The sequence below is a fragment of the Tribolium castaneum genome, chromosome 1 (genome assembly GCF_031307605.1).
Source record: "Tribolium castaneum strain GA2 chromosome 1, icTriCast1.1, whole genome shotgun sequence".
In the NCBI taxonomy this organism is placed as follows: domain Eukaryota; kingdom Metazoa; phylum Arthropoda; class Insecta; order Coleoptera; family Tenebrionidae; genus Tribolium; species Tribolium castaneum.
The window spans coordinates 26,591,506-26,613,305 of NC_087394.1; the positions used below are offsets into that span (position 1 = coordinate 26,591,506).

Sequence of the window (21,800 nt, forward strand, 5' to 3'; positions counted from 1 at the left end):
TATAAGCTGTATCAAAACTATAAAAAAACCAATGTTGCATTTTACTAACTATTTTTTTAAATTAAGATTGATTATTAAATAGCTATTAGATTTGTCGTTGAAACTAAGCTATTAATTTTTTAAAGACTACAAAATAAATAATAATAATTATTTTATTATTACTATTATTATTATTATTTTCCACTTTTTGCAGCATCTTTTAAATAAATGCTTCTCTAATAGTAAGTATATTATTATACGAGTTTTACAAGACGTTCTACAGCAGCACGAATGGTTTTGGAGCACGACGAAGGAGTGCTTTAATAAAATGAGTGCCACAATTAAGTCTTATAGAACGAGTGTAATATACTATTTTTTCTACTTTCAATTTTTGTTATTTGTTTTTGTTTTGTTTAACTTATCAAAATCTGTTTAATTTATTTCCCCTTAATTTTGTTTATTATTCGGACTCTATCCATAAACGACTTGACGCTGTTGACAGATCACACAACTCTTAAAAATTTACTAAAAGGAGATGAACAATTTGTGAAAGCAATGTAAAAAAACATTCTTTCATATATTTTTTTATTTGTATTACAATTGTACTCGAAATCATAAGGAAAATTTTTGTGTAGCTTAGGTTTTCCTAATTCTAAATTTTTCTGTTTCACTACGTTTTTTCAATCTAGGAAAAATATCAATGGCCTGGAAGGAACTTAAATTTAGAATTAAATCAAAATAAATTAATTTGAAAAAAATTATAACGGTTATAATTAAAACGAGTGGTTCGGAAACCCACCGCTCATTAATTATGAAAATGAGTGTATTGTTGGTTGAGGTGCTAGCAACAATGGATCGTAAAATATGCAAAATAACAAATTGGAATTGTTTGAAAAATGAGTGCTTCTGTGCCGTTTCTTGTCGCTTTCCTCTCCTTATTTGTGCAATTGCAGGGTTTGGTGCGCGTAAATTTATGTAATTTATTTGGCCGCGCACTTTTATCTGGAATTAGCTGTACGTGTCATCATCCGCAAGTTTAAAATATTTCGAGATACTTATGTTGGATTTTTCTTGTCGTAATCGTCCGATTAGTTCGAAGAATCTAATTCCAATAATTTATACACTTACCTTTAATGTTGAAAAACAGATCATTAAAGCTCTCACTAAAAGCTTTTACTGTGCCATCGCGGTTATCATTATCTCCTTTGGGCAATAAAAATAGTGTTCACATATGTTAAATTTATTATGTTATTAACTCAAAAGTGGCAGTAAAACGCTGGCCATATGAAACCAGATTCTCCAATATAAAGCTTTACTATCAACATCAACACCGAACGCATTTAATCACCGTTCTTTTACACAAAAGAGATGATGTTTTTGCACTTTGATAACTTTGCAATAAGCGTTTGATGCGAGCCATTCACTACCTATGACTTGTTTTTGATAGCACGAGGTTTGTTGCCTCGATAACTATCAAACTGACTTCATGTCAGCCTCGAGTTTTATTACTGGCAATAATGTTAGGTGTTTCGATATCGAAATTAAGAACATCTTGTTAATGGACGATTATCATTTCAGTGGAATTCGAAATTAGTGTTCAATGGAAAAATCAAAATTGTCTCGTTTATATATACAGGACGATTAGACAAAATCCAGCCATCAATTACACTGACAGCCCGTCACGTCTCGATGAAATTTCTCCCGAATTTCCCCCCACGTTTCGGTTTCATAGCCAATATATTAAAGCAGTCGAATGTAAAAAACAGAGTTCCCCAAAAGTTGCCTAATTGATGTGTTGTTTTTGTTTTGCTTAATACGAGACCAGAACATGGTTTGGCCATTAAAACGTCCGGTATATCGCAGTCCGATCTGTACTAGATAGATGATGGGCCATAAGACAAATGAAGCGCGACTCCGACCATTGCCTAAGTACCACAATGACCATAGTGGCATTTTATTAAAGAAATTCTTCTTTTTGTAAACGTGCTAAATTATGCCAACCGTTTCCGATTCCTGTCACGTGTGGAATCTTTCTGCAAGTTTATTGCCTATTTGCCTGCGTAAAGCACATAAACTATTCCAAGTGCGTTTATTAATTGCTAAATGCGCGATTTAAATCACAAGGGCTGGCTTATTAGACCGATTTCGCCTCAATAAACTTCAAGAAATATCAAAACATGTTACACAGACATCTACAAATAACATAAAAAGACGCAGTAGCAAGGAAATCGCTGTTGAAGAAATTTGTAGTTTCTTGGTTAATTAATTTATTTATGCAAGGTGAGTCTGCTGTGTCTAAAAACTATGAATCACATAGAAATTAGCGTTTGCTTGGTCAGTAGTAAATTTATTTTTTCCCGATTTATCTTATTTTTTCAGAATTGTTTTACTTATTTTTAAAAATTATAATTAATGAAAATAGTTTTACCTAAAAATTGCTTTCCAAACAAGTTAGGTACAAGATTTTTTGTTACGAATCTCTTAAAAAAAATAAAAATTAATATTTTTTATAATTTAGTTCTTTTTTCTAATGGGTTGGTATTGGTAGCAGGTCAAGTATCAAGTATAACTGTCAAGTATCTTAAAAAAAATAATCGTTTCCATCTCAATACTAACGATCACGATTAACTGATCACGTGACCAAATTGAAGCAATATGATTGGTTTTGATTCGCGTTGTTACCTTTGAACAATGAATTAAATTTTAATAGAGCTTTTTATAAACTGCACTTTTAAAAATTGTTTATTAAATTCATGGTAAATTTCACTGAAACTTTCATTTTAATAGTCTATCGTTTTGTGAACATTTTCTTATTCGCTTGGTCGCTCCAATCGCTTCAGTTATTCATTTATTATTTTCTTTTCTTATTTATTTTTATGTAGTTGATAAATTGCTATTTGATATGTTTTCAAATCATCAAATCAAACATTTACTTTATTGACAAATTTAACGAGAAATGCAATTTTTTAAAATCGCTTTGCTTCCAGGTTATCCAATACAGTCTTTAAGTTTCTACCTTTTTTAATTTTGCTTTCTTATTCGCTTGATTTGTGCTATTTTGTAATAGATTTTTTAAGTTAAATTAAATTTTATAGTAAAAATTCTTAACGTAAATTAAACATATTCTTTTCGTTTAAACTTAGTCCTTAGTCGTTCATTTGTAGTTAAAAATTAATTGCAGTAGAGAAAGTTTAATAATTTACCAATTTTCGTTTAAATTTGGAATAAAGCTACAACATAAAGCATCAGCTTTGTACTGCTTTTTTTTCCCTTTATTTCAATGCGATTTTACGATTTAGGTATTTTTTCAACTGTATTTACTGTTTCAGTCCTATACAGGGTGAGTCTGCTAAAAGTGTTTTTTGCTGTATCTCATAAAGTACAAATCACTTAGAAATCAGCGTTTACTATTAGGTGAACACTCAATTTTCTTCTCTATGCCATTGAATTTTGTCAGAATTTTCTACAATTCTTTATAATTAAAATATTCATTAAAAATAGTAGTGTTAATAAAATTAAAAATATTAAAATATTCATTATTCGAAATTTTATATCATAACTACACGTATAAAACAAACGATACTTTAGAGAAATACTGTAGTGTGATAATTAGTTAGTAACTACTGCTTATTGTATTGTACAATACAAGGTAAATCTGCTTAAAGTACCTAGTAGTTATACCTATATTATATTTTTCAGTAATCAGTCCATTGCATTGTTCGCTTCTTTTTTATTTATTTCTAATCATATTTGAAAACATACAATGTGTTTTGAAATGATTCTTATCTAGTTAACTTTGAAATTGTTGTACATGTAAAAAAAATTGTGCCAATCTGCTCAATTAAATTCTCTGTCAACAAATGTCAGTTGTGAAATTTACCAATTGTCAATTAATAATTTTTTTAAATTTCGTTAAAATGCAATTAAAGTACTACACTGTGCAGGAAAACACTTTTATTGTCGAAGCTTATTTCTTAATTAGACACTTAATAAATTAATAAATTAATTCGATAAAGTGGCATTTCTGATTTTACATGGGAAATTCACAGACGACAAAATGAGAATCATTTAAAAACACAATATATTTTGGTAATTACGTTTTTTAAATCAAGGTATTGGAAATATCTGTAATATTTGTGGGTTGGAATTGCTTCAATAAATTATAAGAAATTACAAAAAACAAGTTATGTAGACTTTTGAGTAAATATTTAAAAAAATTGTCAAGAAAACTGTTGTTGGAAAAATTGCTTAGTAGGTATTTTTTTGTAGTAGGGTGTTACATTTTTAGTTTATCTTTGAATGCGATTCAGTAAAAACCTGCCGCTGGAAGACACAAACTTTTACAATGAATGAGTTAGTTATACCAAGAGGGGAATGTTTGTGTAGAATAATTGTGACACAAATTAAGCGTAATTAAAGCATACATTTGTAATGAATTCAACTTGGCGATTAAAAATCAGTGCCTGAAAAATGGCAAAATGAAAATCCATTAGCGTTATTGAATAATTCCAGATCGACAGATTGTGATTTTGTAAAAGTGTGAATAAACACGTGATGTGCATAATTTGCCATGTCTGTCGGAGTAGTTTTGATTGAAATATTGATGATCTCCTGGTAGGTGATAATATTCATACCAAGTGTCAATATGTAAAACACAAAACGCCACAATTCGAAACAAAACTATCACAAAACGATAGGCGAGAGTTGCTGGTGCAGTCGATTTATTTCTGTCCGCCCCCAAAGTGAAATAACGTCCTAGCAAATTTATTTGAAAACAGAATGAAGCAACCCGTCATTATTCATGGCCGGTATGTGACTGTACGTATAACAGATGGGGTTATAAATTTTACAATTTCTTAATGACTCCAGCTGAAATATGTGTTACTCGCATCTTTCACGAGGAAGTTTCCGATCCATTTTTCACGCCGCTATTAAACTAAATATTTATAATGAGCGCGGGAGACTTCATTAGTTGGCAAACTCGAAACGGGGCTAAGGTTATTGTGTTATAATCGCAAAGTGTACAAATTTGCCATCGCAAGAGAGCGAATATTTTCTTGTCGCGTCGAGATACAGTGACAAATTACGTGATGTATAACAGCCATTAAAAATATAATGCAGCGCATTACGGGCATTTACAACTAAAAGAGCTCCTATCTCGTGAAAGTCGCAAACACGAACAAGGAAGTTCAAAAGTTGAACTCGTTATCTGTGATATTTTGATGATAAATCTGCGCCATTACCGGCCAACAATAAAAATTCGCCTGACTGGAGTGAGTTCCAAATTCGACACGGAGTTTGACAGTTTTAGGAAATGCCATGTCAGTGTTATCTTATCAGCTCGCTGGACTGTCAAATTAATTACGTCCACATAATGATGCCAGTATTGGGCATGATCCTGTGGGGTGGCAGGTATAATAACCTGGTCCGTGGTGGCGCCAGACTGGAGTATTAATGAAGGTCCGGCTACCATACCCGAGTCCGGTGCGGTTCCGGTTATTACAGTCAGCGAACCGCGAGTCCCATAAACTATGGACAACGAAAAGGTGTATTGTAACCGGACTCCAAAGCGATGAGCTACGGTCGTAACTGGGTTTATTGGCGTTATTACAGAAGGCTGCTCGCATTTATTCCGCCAACAAAGGACCAAATCAAGTGCCTCTCGAAATTGTTTTTTTTTAATTAATCCAACTAAATAAATACTACTACTAAGCGGAAAAACTATTTTTATAATAACTTTATTGTAAAACAAAAATTTCCAAATAGGCATTTTGAATTACGTTGAGCCTCTTGTTTCCAAAGTATTTCTGTTTAAACAAAATCGAAAAGGCTGGCTTATCACCTAATTTTTTCACAATACAAAATTTGCTAAAAAAGATAATAATACTACTTGTAAAACGCTATACCTACCTAAGCATTTAACACTCACTTCCTAAACTACTAGACATTGGACTAACAACAATTTTTAACGTGAAGATTCGGTTAAAATCCATGTATTTAAAATATACTACGTTTTTTCTCAAAGAGCTTAAAGGATAGACTAATCTATAATGGCGTATTTAGTGATAGCGAATATAATTTTATAATTTTTACCTTTACATAGCATTTACGATTTATACTTAGGAAGTGTACTCAGCGTTTAATGACAATAACTTAGCGTTTATTTTTTCGCTTAGAGATATGAGAATATGAAAATTAGAAGCAAAAACTAGTTTCATTCTAATGTTTCAATTTGCTTTCAATTCCAAATAAGAATAATAATAATCTAAAATCTAAAATCTCCCAAAAAGTTTTTATTTAGTTTCCTTAATCTACAACACATTTATACGACAAACGTTGTACCTACTTACACATAAAAATTTATATAAAATTCTATAAAAATATAAATGGAGTATAGTGTTACTTTCTGACTTTAATTTTTTTTGTTTAAATATAAAAAAATCGTAGGTAGGTGATTTTATTATAGTTTAGATTATAGAAAATCTTGACCAATTTGTAAAATGTTTACTTGTAGTATAATAAGAGAAAAATATAAAGTTTTACCGAATTACATGTGATTACTAGCTTTTAAGGTACGATAAAATTGCCCTTTTGGTATGCATACTATATCTAATGACAGAGCAGTGGCGCATTTGGGTCAATTGTCGGCCCAGAGCTAGTTAGTTTTGCCGTCCCTGCCTATGATATTTCTAAAAAAACATTATTAGTTAATTCAGAAAATACAATACAATATATAAAAATACAAACCCTGAACATAGACAATTTTTATTGACAGGGGGACTTTTTTCTTGTATTTTGAAAATTTGTAGCATTTAACTTCTTTGTAATAAAAATCACCCTTTAAAATTTTAAAAGGTAGATTCTAGATACCACCCCTTCTCCCTTGTGCCATTTTTTAATAGAATTGTTATACCTCCTGCTCAAAAAATGTTAGGAATATTGGTCTTTTAACATGCTCTGCTCTAGAATAGTTTACAGAAGTCTAATAATTATTATTCTAACATCAAACACATTCTATCAATTTTCGAGCATTGGAATCTGATAAAAACAAATAAATACATATATATGTAGTTATCTGCTTTTAACTTCATTCTTTTTATCAGTTGATTTTCTCTAAAATCCATTAATTATTGCCTTAATTTTTTTTTAATCAGTGTATTTGAATGAAATAGCAAACACAAGTTTTCTACAAATGCAATATAGTAGACCTAAAAATTAAACTAAAAACCCAAAAAAGTTGTTTGTAATGTCCCCAAACATGCACTGGATTTTTAAATGTCTTCTTTATGTTCTAAGATATCCATTAAAATTAAAAAATCAGCCTGTATTTAATTAAAAAGTATTTGTTTTCCATAAAACGTAGAAATTTTTATACTTTTTTTGACTTTTTTCAAATACATTTTTCTGTGTTGTATACTACACAGGCTTTTATAGTATTACTCGTCGGGAATTTTGTTCTACTAAACTACTAAAAACTTCTAAAAACTCATTAATCAAACAATTAAGATTATTTAAAAAAATACTACGAAAACTAAATCTGATCAGTTGGTTTAAAAAGAGTTATTTATTCAACGAGTGATAACGAGAGGTTTACCATCCACGTGGTGAAATAAATGAACCGATTTACACGTAAACAAGTTGAATACAACATTTTATTCTTCGAATTAGACTCAACAAGGCTTAAAATTGCTTAAAATCTGTTAAGAATAATCTGACGTTTCGTATTGAGAAATGCCAAACAGTTGTCAAAACTGTCTTACACAGGAGAAAAATCCGAAATTTTGACAGTGTCGAAGAATAATAGTGATTTATTATACAAGTAAAGAAAAGTTGTTTATTATCTGTGAGTGATGTGAAAGGAATCATGAGCAGATAATGCTAACTTTTCTTTACGTGTATAACATAACGTTTTCTCTTATAGGTACATTGATAAATTTTTGTAAAATTTTTTTCACTGATAGAATAAAAAAATCACCAATAAAATAAAGAAATCACCAAATGACTATAACAGAAAATATATTTACTATTGTTTTAATGAAATTAAAACATATATTTGCTGCCCCGAAAATTCTGCCATACTGGCTATAGCTCATCTATCCCATAATAATATGTAAATGTGTCACTGACAAGAAGGCATGACAAAAAACAAGTCTGAAAAAAATTTCAAATTATATCATCTTTACATAAAGAAGAATCTTTTGTTTCCAAACTGAATATTGTAAAATTAAATTATGTATAAAAGTATAATGAATTAAAAAACCTTCAGTTCATATTTTGACAATTTTTGTAGTTATTGTCTCATGGTTTGTTTTGGAATTTTTGGGAATTTGTGGGCGTGTAGGGAGACAATGTGTTCCAGGTTTAAGTTCGGCTGTAATGCGGGCAGCTGGCACATTTCGTGTAAGATGTGAAATAAATCAAATTTGAAATTAGTCATTGCCTAAACAAAATCTTGACAAGATCGATATACGTCAATGCACAGATGCAAGCCCGTGAATAATTATGTGAGAATCAATTATAGCAACGATTTATCATGCATTTCTGGAGTTAGCGCGTCACCCTAATGTCGCAACATCAATCATAACCTGTTTTAATCACGTTTATAATTTTGTATCAAGTTTATGAAATATTTAAATAGCATCTGCTATAAATTTATAAAGTCTTGAAGAAATTAATCGGCCCACTTAGCGATAATTTAATTAGAAATCGTCGCGTCACCTGCTCCAATAAATCCTCGCCACAAAATTTCAACAACCAATAGCTAAATAAAAACATCCCGAACATCGTCTCTCTCGAAATAGTTCCTTTGGGTCAGCTCGATTGTGTGAAACAGGGACCCCATGCGGCGAGGCCACCGTGAAATTTCTGTAGGAAAATGTTTGTCAACAGAGATTTCTTGTGTAAATACACAGACAATAATGTCGAGCCGGACGGCCAGTCTCAAGAATAATAGCGCAAGTGACAGAGAATGATGACTTCGTGTAACTAAATGGGATGACAACCTAATTTCAATAAACTTGGCACAAAAATCGCGTAATCCGGCGGCTTGTATACGTATGACGTGTTATTATTATCATGGTGGTGCACTTTGGTGTCAGTTTGCATGATGATGTTTCCAAGTGGGCGGCAAATAGTCGTGTAGTTGAACTGGTCGTTATCTTTGCAACTGCTGCACGCCAGGAAGTCTCTCTTGCTCCACCCTCTGTCTATTTGGCTAATTTCACTGAAACCGTATATTTTACAAAATCATGTGGCTCAAGCTACCAAAAAACTGACACCGGGGGAAGATTTAGTGGCTTCCACGAAAAGGACGCATAAATTTAACGTCAATTTGTACTACAACGAAAAGAAAGGAATTTTTGAGTGGGAAAAGCCAGAAATGCTGATAGAAATCTAAACGAGTAATGAGCCCAAACCCTATTTTAACCACCAACTAGAACACCATTACCAAAACCCCATTGAATGAAGAAATTTATTCACAAATGGAATTATGTGACCTAAGCTTTCCTATTTTCATTATGTTCAGTGTGAAATATGTAGTAGTTAACTCAAAATGAGAAAATCAACGTTTGAAACATACAGGGTGACCCATAACTTTTTGTCTAGGCAAGCTATCAATTTAATTTTTTTTTAAACGATAGACCTTAAAATAAGACAGGTTTTAAAAATTTTTTAATCAATATACAGAGTGTTTCAAAATAAAATTCTCAACTAAGTTCTGTTTTTTTTAATGAAAACCCCAATTTTTTATTATATTTTTGAAGTCGTGACTAAATTGTCGATATAATATACCCGGGGTTTGTAGACTTATCTGTCATAGTTTTTGACTTATGATTATGACATATAATGTATGAAAATTGCGTCGTGCATAAACCCACAAAAAAATTATAACTTCAGAACCATTTAAGATAATTTAACAATTTTTTTCCAGTCGATTTTTTAAGCTTTAGCGTATCTTCTGCAATAAAAGCGAACTCGAAGTTAATATTCCAGCGCCTACTAGGATTTTCTGAAAATGACAAACTTCAAATTGCAATGACTCGATTTTTTCAAATGCAATACCCGTTATTTTATTGCACCATTGCATGGCATTTTCTATGCGGTTTTTGCGGATATAATAAGATTTGTGAGATCTAATTTGTAAAATATGTAAGATTTTTGCGAAATGAAAAATATTGATGTTTTTTTCGGAAAAAAATCGAGTAGGCCGTTGTTAAATTTATTACTCTCACACCAGAAAAAGCTGAACAAAAGTATTACGAATATTTCTGTCATTACTTTTGCAGCTGAGTGGTGATTGATTGTAGGTATTATAAAAAAATCAAATAAAAAAAGATGTTTAGTGTTATTGTACATTATTATTATTATTAATTATTAGTTATTACATAAAAATTTTAAATAAAATGATATGAAAGAAACACTTCTTCATTGCATCACTTGTTTTGCAATTACTTTAAAACATAAAATTTGGATTAATTCATATTTTAACATTTCAATAGTTATTAATAATACGAGTGCGAAAGCACAAGCTTAAAGTTCGAGGGCTGTCGTTATGCAACGAGCGTATGCGAGTTGCATACTTAGACACCTGAAAATTTTAAGCGTTTTCGCATGAATGTTATTTAAAATGTTTTTTGTTGGAACATTTAAATTTAAAACACGTTGTTATGGAAAGCGTGTTTTAAAATAGTGTTTATATTCTAGGATTCAGATATTAAAACGAAGGCTTAAAATGTTACCAACAAAAAATTGTGTTAATATTACAATTTTTAATTAATTAACATTTGCAATAAGGAATTTTAGAATAATTCTAAAAAAAAATCACAGGGAAAAAATAAAATAGTTGCTTCCTATTCAAAATCGACTTTTTTAGATTGATGTGTGGCTCATTGCGCGACTTCCCCCAGGTTTTGAATACCGAGCCTTCATAAAATCGAAATGATTTATATTTACGAGTCCGAGCGGCGGGCGGGAAGAATTTGAGAGAAATTTTTTGTAAATTCATGAAATGCTGAAAATTCCTGTAAAACCCTTAGCGTAAAATAAGACCCTCGCGCATCAATCTGCAGGAGCGGGCAGGCAGGCAGGCAGCAGCAGGACATGCACGCCAACAATTATACGGAATAAACAAAGTGATGTCGCCGTGTTTTATTTCCCCCATTGTTTCATTGTTTGTGCGATCGTGAGACGCCTAGCGGGGGCTCTGTGATTTATCGGGGCACGTGGGGAATGCAGCCGGCGCCACCGGGGGCGCCGCGGTCCCTGAGACTGCCTTATTGTATTTGTTACATGTTCTGATGGACTATTTCGGAATTTCTATTGTTTCACCACTTCACTCTTCATTATTTTACTAGAGTTGGGATACGGTTTTTTGCTGCCGCCGCCACAGCCGATGGCGTGCCCTGAATTTTACCAATTCGGTTTTATTAGCGGTGGGCATTTTCAGCATCGGGAGGACCACTGCAAGCAAGCTAAATGGCATTATTTGGTTTTATGGCCTTGCTGCGACATGAAAGGGGATAGGTACGGCAACATGCTGATGGGAGATTTCGATCCAATTTTTAGCGACAAGTCCACTTCAGAGACTATTTCAACAAATTATTACAAACAACATAGTAAAACAAAAATTTTGTTAAAAAAATGTTTACAGTTTTAGGTTGATTATGAAGAAATGACCTTCTTTATTTTGTTTCCTTTTAAAAACAATCAATTTATCCTATGGTTTCGATGACAATAATTACGAAATGTGATAAGAAAAGCTTAGTTCTTATTTAATAAACTAATTTCTTAATGAATGCGATTAAACATCGATACTCTTTAAAGCATAAACGAGCGATACCGCTGAGTTCCTTTAGTGAATAAAGTGTCCAAGGGGCCTACCTTACCTAGATTACCTATTACAGATTATCTTAGCACGTAATGTAGACACCGTTTTTTTTAATGTTTCCGTCCTCTTAGTAGGACAAAACCCGTTTCAACAGATTTTTGTTACTGTTGTGTAAGTCTCGATTTGTTAGGACCAATAGCAACTAAGTTAAATGAATATATTTATTTGTCATTATAAGTTTCTTTAGTACAGTGGCGGGTCATAGTCAATAAATGTGACATGGGAATTTACTCTAGAAAATTGCCCTTTTATTCGACGATTGTAAAATCCAACCTTACTAAGACTACAAGTTTTGACGACAAATCGAATTTTAATAAATAGTGTAAAGCAGATTTGGTAATAATAATTATTTGAATGTGATATACAGGTTTTTCAAAAACTGGCGCAAGTCATATTTTAAGAAATATGGAGCTACAAACTTATTTTGTTAACTTCTTTAATTTTCATTATTTTTTAATGTTTTTATGTTTCACACTATGTAATCGTTCGCCAACATAATGATGAATAATTATTTTTTAATTTTCTATCAGACTTAAGCAGTTTTTTTAATTTAAAAATCCGCCAAAAAAGCACGATTTGTAGATGTGCCAACATTGGAAATCATTTCCTAGGAAACCATTTCAAGAATAATTTATTTTTATTTTTGATCAAATTCTATTCGGAAATAAAATTAACTAGACGCCCTCTGGTGATGACTTTTGAACTATGTCGAAAACAGTAAAGAAATTTTCGTAATGCCACATTTAACTGACATTTAATGAATTGTTCAACAATTTTGCGTGTATAATGTTAATTACTTACAATAGAAAGAATTACTTTAAAAGTACGTGGTGGTAAATACTAGCGTTGACTTTGGTTCTGTAGTTTTTCGTGATATAAAGTGTTTATTGTTGGAACTTGAAAGTGGATAAAAAGTGAAAAATATTTAAATTTTGATTACAAAGTGTTATCAAACAGTTGTCTAATTAAAGATTATAAGTAATGGATCACAGCGAACACAAAGTTTGGCTCAAGAAACCAATAAATTAGTGAAGTGTTATGAATTTTAGGTTATAATTTTCCACTGAAAAAATCATGAAATGCTGCGGTAAATCTACAAAACTACAATAAAGATTAACAACTGCTGATACATTTAAACGTAAATTATGCCAAAAGGTAGGCTTTTCAATGTCTTTGTAATAATTTTCCAATAAAGAAAGTGAACCAAACAGTCATTCGTTATTCGTGTTTTCCTCGTCATCTCTCATTTGTCAACATAAGTTTCTTGCATCAAAGATGCAATAATCATTCCGCATAGGCAATGTAATAATTGTGAAGCCTCAAAATTCGTACAACGCTCAAAATATCCGAATAAACATTTTCCCGCCATTTATGGTTACTGTTTTCGACCTAGCTCAGTGGCGCCCCCAACGGTAATTTTATTTCCGAATTGCGATTACGACTGTTACACAAGTTGCCACATTCGTTATTTATTAATAACTTTAATAAAAAGATTTTTTTTATTACTTTTATATGTAGGCAATTCTGTACCACACACTACTGAGGTGGTGCGCAGGTTTTTAAGCACCCGGTACAAAGGAACTTTAACAAAAACTAACTTCGTTATGTTAATGTAAACTAGAATTATTAAATTCAACCCAGTAGCTAATTTTGTATATCATTCGTAGATTCATTAAAAAAACACAAACATACCTACTAAGTAGGTATAATAAAAAAAGCAAAATAATTTTTTACCATTATGCTTTTGTTTTAATTGCACCCTATAATGTCTATTTGAAGTTAATAATCTTTAATTAGATATATACTATTATTTTCGTATACTGTGCCCATGGAATTTAATTTTGTACTGCCACTTGCCAGTTGTCAGAAGCGTCCTGCTGACAGGACAGTACCATTTAAAAGTTTCGTCTATTTAGCTGTCCTGCCGAGAGGACGAAAAAGCGTCCTTCTGGCAGAACAAGTGCCTGGACGTTCTATCGTTAGGTAGGTAATACAGGGTTTTTGAGGATTACGCTCACGTATTCTAACCACTAATAAAAGAATGGGTTATGAGAAGTAAATGTGAAGACCAAACAAATTCTGTATTCAATTTTTTTTGCATTACCCTTTCATGAATTTCGCGAGTTAGGTGCAAGTAAAAATATCAGGGAGCATATACACACCAGAAATGTCTAGAGATATTGGTAATTTTTCTGAATTGTTGTAAGAAATGCAATTTTTGCATTCTTTTAATTTGGAATTATTAATTTATTAGTATAACTTTCTAAGATGCTGTGGAAATGATATATAAAATGATATTTGTGGTAAATAATGTGTAACCTTCTTTACTGGTTACTACAGCTCTACATCCACATCGCCGTTGCAAAAACATTTTTTCTACGTTGCACTGGAAATAACTTCTGGTGATTTTTTGTGGAACATTTGTCCGTAAAACTCTTCTTTGGTGTGTATCCTAAACATGTTCAAGTCAGAAGATTGTTCTGACCACAGTAAAACAGAAATTTCTTCCTCAAACGCACTTGAAGTGTGCGGTTGGCAATATCTTGCATAAAAATCATACTATCACCGTAATTTCCAAACAAGAGGTTAAGAAATAAGATCCTTGTACCAATTTGTGGTTAAAAATGGTTTAAGCGAAACGCTAAGCCAGACTTTCATGGTCTCAGGAATGTGATGCCTCTAATTTGCAACAGTAGGCTAATGTTTTGTTGACGGATGAATTCCGGTTGGAATCCACCCGGATTTAAAAAGAATACGTATTTAAAAAAAATCTGACAGAAAAAATCTTTTCCAACATGTCCAGGAAGTGAGTACTTGCTTCAGTGACACAAACATGGTCTAGGGTGGAATACAAACCGGACGAAGATCCGATCTCGTTTTAATTAAAGCATTTTCAACCGCTTGTCTTGCCTTACACCAAAAATTAACGTAATGGTTTGATTTTTATGCAAAATATTGCCAACCGCACACTTCAAGTGATTAAAACAAATGTTTCACAAAAAAATCGACAGGAGGTATATGAAACGAAGCCCTAAGTGCAGAATGACAAGAAATCTTCCAAGAAGAGACAGAGAAGTTTATCACGGCGATGTTGAGTTGAAGTAAACAGTAGGGCAGGCCACATTCTACATTATTTACGAAAAATAGTATTTTATTTTTGTTTTTTTTTAATTGCAAGAACGTCACACAAAATCAAGGTATTTATTAACAACTGTTTTTATTTTTGATTTTTTTTACTTGAAAATGTAACAACGGCAATCAACAAATCTTTAAAATTTACGCTAATAAATAATAATTTGTTTAAAGAAAAATGCTAAAAATTTCATTTATTGCATCACTATTTAGAAAAATGATTAATCCCTAGACTTGTGGTGCGTGTAAATTGCATTGAACGTTCACCTTGGAAGTTTTTATGCACAAAAAAGGGATATTTTTGTGCATCAAAAAAATTATCTGGTGTTTACCACACGTCCGGTTAGTCAGTTGCAATTGCGCTTTCGAGTGAATTCAAGCATTTCAATTTGAAATTAAATCATTATGCCCAATTATTCAAACGCCGAATTGTGTGATTTGACTGATATGGTTCTAGTGTACATGGTAGTGAAAAAATCCTCTTCACACACACTTTTACGGCTGTGGTCCAACACTTACGTAAGTTTGAGAGAGAAAAGTTGTTTTTTTTTTAATTTGTGAGCGGTATCCACAAACACCCTGTAAATTGAGAGTATATTTCCACATAGACAGCTACTACGTATATTATTAAAATGTTCCGTGAATTAAATACAAGGAAAACGGTAAAAATTTGGTAATAATGAGTTGTGGGTGATTCAATACAGTTGACTAGTGGAAAAGGTAGTTGATGAACTGTAAAGCGTTTTCAAGCAGGTGTTAAAATTTTGAATGTTAAAATCACAAAAAGAGGTCCAGTCTGGTAACATACTTAACAGAGATAAATATAAACCGCGGTTAAAATATAGTAACACCTTACTAACTGACAAATAAAATTAATTGTAGTTTAATCGTAACAGAAACTCTGCCATAATGAAGAAATAAAGTGTACTTCCATAAATACAACCTTTTTTAGACAAATCTAATTTTAAACTTTTGCAATTTTTGCCAGTTTTTCGAATTTTTGCTTATTATTGTTATTTCGTAATTAACCAGTCATCATGTTCTGAATACATAGTCGGTAATTAATATAGATATTCCAATAGTCTTTTAGAAAATAATAAAAGATTTGTTGCTTTTTAAAGCTTTTTAGTAAAAATTACTTAAATATCAGTTAATATTATTTTTATTTAAGACGAAAGAAGTTATATCTACAAGAGATTCTAATTATTCTTTGTAACTTTAGGCTTTTTATTAACTTAAACAATAACGCTTTGGTTGTTTGTTCAAAAAGCAGCGTTTTTATTTTGTTGTGTTACAAAAAACGTTGCACGAAATAACTCAAACTTTTGTATTTTCACCTTTTCTAGCTTTGCTTTAAGAATTTGAAGTAAAATTTCGGTGTTTTGTAGGCATTTTTGAATGTCAAGTAAATTAATCATTTTTGTTCCTATTGTATGGAAAAGTGAGATCAAACGCAACTGGTATTTCATTATTTCCGCACAAGTAAAACTCTGATCTGACTTCATATGTACAATTTGGCTATACTTAGATCACAGATATTAAAAAAAAACATATTTTAAAAAGTAATGTAAGGTCTGCTCTTTAACCTTGTTTCAATTTTATACTCAAATTGTTTAATAATGACCAAACATTTGAGAAGTAAACGAAATGGTATAGAGAGGTTAAAAACTAGGTTTCTTTACACTTTTAGATTTTCTATTGACGGACTAATAATACGAGTACCTAAATAATTGAAAAAATAAAAAATAATGTACTTAAAATATCTCTAAATTTTTATTCTTTCTAGTTTTGTTTTTGAATATGAACTCAGTTTTAATTTTTTGAAAATAACATTGCAATTTCAACATCTAATTTCAGTTTGTTCAGTTTTTAATTCTTTAATGCACTTAAAAAGTGTCAATATTTTTTTAATGGCTAAAGTAAATTTATCGCAAATGTCTAAGATTTCTCTATCTGTTTCTTCTTTTCTGTTCAAAATGTGAGCTACGAATATTTTCATGTTTTTGAAGGTATTGCAAAATCCACCTTCCTTACCTATCGACTTGTTACAACATAAGATAAAAATCCTTCTCTTCTGGAAAGTGAAGACCACAAATGTTCACTTTCAGCTTTTCCCTTGACAAAATATTAAGATTTGTTTGTCTGGCAATAAAATATAAAACGCCGATTTGCTATTTTTTAAAAACCAGGACCATGTTAAATAAAAAAGCACAATTTTTAAATATATCGCACCAAATCAGGGATGAAATAAACCTAGGGTTCATATTTTCAGCTCTGTGTTGAGCATTTTAAACACTAAGTTTGATTTTTTCTGAAATGTATTCGACATCAATGAAAGCTAAGTATTCTAGTTATTATTTTGGTTTCTCAACTTCGAAGTTTAAATAAAAAAAAGACTAAATAAATCAAATTTCACAAACAAAAAAATTTCACAACTGTTTATTTTATTATTTATTACCTACTGAGCAAAGGGGATTTTAAATTTTTGAAAATGAAGAAAAAAGCGTAGACTATGGCAAAGATTTAATTATGCTTTAACTTCGGTTACTCCTTCTACCGGGTGCTCAAAAACCGGCGCACCAACTAATTGGAGTGTGGTAGAGAATTGCTTAAAGGTAAAAATAGTAAAAAATTTCTTTGTATTAAAGTTATTGATAAATAACGAATTTTAATTAAATGATATGTAGCAACGTTGTCTAACAGTCGTGATGGCAATAGAACTTGATCAACAATAAAAATAAATTATTTTTGAAACGGTTTCGTAGGAAATAATTCCCAGTGTTGACACATCTACAAATTGTGAATTTTTTGATGAATTTTATTTTTTTTAATTAAAAAATCTGCTAAAGTCTGATAGGAAATTTAAAAATAATTATTCATTGTTGTGTTAGGAAACGATTACTTAGTGTGAAACATAAAACCATTAAAAAATAATGAAAACTAAAGAAGTTTACAAAATAAGTTTGTAGCTCCATATTTTTTAAAATATGACTTAAGGAATTTTTTCAAGATATTTTCCGTGATCTACACATGCTTCTCAACAGCGTACCACTGAGTTGGTGCGCCAGTTTTTGAGCACCTTGTATACTAGACTTACCAACCCAAAGTTCAGTCCTTATGACAACACAAAATTATCTTTTTTGTCAATTTTTTAAAATTTTGAGGATTGACATTTAAAATTGTACTTTTAATGAAGACTTTAGCCGGTGTTGAAGTAAACCACTGTAGGTAAATTATTTCCACCATTGCATTTGTCCAGATCCTGGCTGTGTGGAAACAGACAATTGCAACAATGGTACATTGCCCATCTGGTCGGTAAATACAGTGTTCCACGTCTTGGAAGTAAACTGTACCACGACTGTGGCATTCTTCGAAGAATTCCCGTGGCGGCCCCCTGTGGTAGGAAGGAAGTGCCCCCCACTGCTAGCCCCTTTGCTCTAAAATAAGCCATAAAATACGAAAAATGTCAATGCAAACATAACCCACCAAATTAAGATTTAGACCGATCACGATATTTATTATAATACACTCTGTCTGTAAACACTCCAGGTTATCAATTGTAGCGCGGTTCGGACGCAGTCGGCGGCCTCATCGTAAACAGAAAATAACGAGTATGGCTGTCTTAGCCAATAATTATTTAACTTTTTCACGGTACCTTGGGGCCTGCTTATAAATTAACGTAATTAATAACAATGCACGCGCAAATTATTGCTTTGTTTATCAATTTAACACGTGCGGAGCTCGATCCGAAAACAGCAATAAATCGTTTGTCTAATTTGATGATAACAAGTAATTATGAGCGAAATTTATGGTCAAACTGTTGATAACCGGCAAGTAGTGTTCACCCTTTAAACCCGCAAGGATTATCCCCTCTGACAGATTATGTCGTCACCGTAATGCATTTTAAACTCAGATCAAATGAACTGGATAATAGTTTCCAAAGAGTAAAAGACGAAGGCCGGTGATAAAATCTCAATTAATTCTTCATTCTTAACCTGTTTATGATAATTTGTCAGAACTGACGGCTCATTAAGCTTGCCATTTATGCATATTGGATTTAATAGAGTTGATCTACAATTTTTGCGCGATTCCGCAGGTAATTGCCCTAAATAGACCAGGTGATTAATGGCCAAGTCTCAAGTGGCACACTAACTTGAAATCTCTTCTAAAAAATTCAACTTGTCAGATCTGGCCGTAAACACGTCTCTCAGCCAGGAATATGAAGCGTCGTCTATTGAAACGTGTTATCTTCATTTCATCAATGTTTTTTCATTTCATCAACTTTGTGGATGTTGTTGGGAAGCATTAACGCCAACAATTAGCTCAAATTAGTCTCTCTTCAAATAACTCAATTAACTTAATTATTAAGCTGATTTGTGATTGTCATAACGCGCCAAGGACTTTTTTATAATTCTTTCGCTTAATGGCTTACGAAAATAATGAGTTTCCATTGTCTGTTTAAAGATCATAGACTAGCAACCAATAATATTGTTATGGTAATATTAATTGTTCTTTGTCAATATTGCTAAACGTTTGAACTATTATGAACAACTGATTCATATCGTAATGGTTTTGGAGGTTGGAAATTAAATAAAGAATTTATCGCAAATTAATCTCGAGGTTTGCCTAGACCTACGGGCGGGCATAAAAATTAAAAAATAATTTTTGTATGAATTGATTTTGTGCCACTTGACAAATTATATTGGCAAAATCAGTGCTTTTTACTTGACTTGACCTGTCCTGACCTAACCTGACAACTCTATCGAACGGTATCTACAAATGTCTAAAGAATTACTAAAGAATTGCAGTTCCTGACATTTAACAAAATAAAAAGAATCTCTAAAAAAATCCAATTAAACGAATCTAGCGAAAATTTCAAAGCAAATTTTTGTGTACATTGAACTTTTTTTTCAAATAATTTTTAAATAATTTCAATGTATGTTACAAAATAAGTTTAGCCAACAAATAAACTTAGAAACGTATAAACAAGAAAATAAAGATTTTCTTAAAAAAAGAAACATTTTTATTTAACAAAAAAAAGCCACTCATTAAAAATTCTAGAATGAGCTTAACTCTGTCACAAAGTCTACAATTTTTTGCATAAATTAACTTGTTTTATAACAGATCGATTTTTTTCAAAAAGTAAGCTAAATGTGAATTTAAAAAAAAATAAATTTCTTCGATTTAATAACGTTCTCGTATAATAAGCGACTTTTTCTTTCAAAGATGGCTTATTGTAGGTGTGAGTGATATCTATTTTTGCATAAATTCTAAACTAAATCGCAGAACAGATTAATACTCGCTAATGTACAGACAGGATCAAAAGTAACGCACAAAACACATTTTTGTTACGAGTCATCCTTCAAAAAAATCCTAGACAGATCGATTTTATTTTTTTTTAATGCTTCATTTTGACTCTAGGTGTAGGTCATAACATTTCTGTCGTATTGAGTAATCAGGTCATTTTTAACTTTTTCAGTAACAACTAACATTTTTGTTAGTGAGTTAGTACACATTTTTATCTTTCTGGTAAGCATAAACAAATTTAAAAATATTAAACAAAAAAAATTTAAAAATCCAAAAAAATTAGAAAGTTATAAGTAAAAGTTAATGAGACTATTATACAAAGAGCTTTATCTTTTCGTTCTTTCTTTATTTTATACGAGGAGCATGTTTTTTGTTAATTTTTTGTGTTTAGGTGTCATTATGTGTTTTTATGCTAATTATACAAAAAAAGATCGTATAAAAACAATTGCCCATATAAAATAAGAACAAAAAGATAAAGCCCATTATGTTTAATTGTCAATATTTTTTTATTTTATTTAAGTTTTAAAAGCTTTTATTTAACTTGCTTTGTTGTATGTCTGTCTGTTTCATATTTTTGGACTCAAAGTTGAAAGGGTTCCTGTTGTCCCAATGTGTACCGTAACTTATACCAACTTTAACGGTATGTGTTGGTCATTGAGAAATATATTAATACCTAACCATTTTTATTACGTTTCGTTACAAACAAATGTCGCTATTTTGTTTAAATTTATTTATTTTAGAATATTTTTGCTTACAAATTAGGATTTTAAAATTTATAAAATCTTTGGGAACGGTCATCATAAGTTATAACAATACGGCAATACAGAATTACTTTCTTAAATTGAGCACTGTTCTCAAAGCTTTTATAAATTTCAACATTCTAATTTGTATGCAAAACTATTCTCCTCTAACAGAAAAACATTATTTTTGACTTTTTAGTGCATCTTTTAAATAAAAGCTTTTTTCAAAAAAACATTTTTTTATTTTTTTTTTTTAATTTTAATTACATTATTTTATTAATTTTTTCCCATTACTAGAAAGATAAAGGTATGTACTATTTAAAATAGTGAACAAAAATGTCGAATGCTAAAAACAAAATTAAAAATAACGTCACAACTTAAAAACGTATGACATAAATGTCACTATAACATCAAAATGTATATCACTTAAAAGAATAAAATCGACCTGTTCGAGAATTTTTATGAAATAACAGAGATATAAATTTTGCTCGTTACACTTTTGGTTCAGTCTGTATACGTACTACAACTTTTTATCTGTTTAATTAATATCTGTAACAAATATCGCTAAGCCACAGATAGTTAAACTTCTCAAAAATTTGAAAATTTGCAAGAATAAAGAAAAGAAGTTGTGGTTTTCTTTGGGCCTGTTTTTTTTGTTTGATTCAAGCACCAAAAAGTGACGATTTGAAAAATATTCAACAAGAATTGTTGTTAACACCCTGGTTATTTTATTTAGAAACTGTGCTGGAAATTTA

General features: G+C 31.1%; 1 long non-coding RNA gene across 1 annotated transcript; it reads right to left on the bottom strand.

The window, feature by feature from the left end:
- Positions 1–10,327: 10,327 nt before the first annotated feature.
- LOC103312752 (uncharacterized) lies at positions 10,328–18,649 on the bottom strand. Its single transcript, XR_511407.3, has 3 exons — positions 18,485–18,649; positions 18,096–18,435; positions 10,328–11,450 (listed from the first exon to the last, which is right to left on the bottom strand). It is a non-coding gene; the product is annotated as an uncharacterized LOC103312752 (long non-coding RNA).
- Between the last annotated feature and the right edge of the window lie 3,151 nt (positions 18,650–21,800).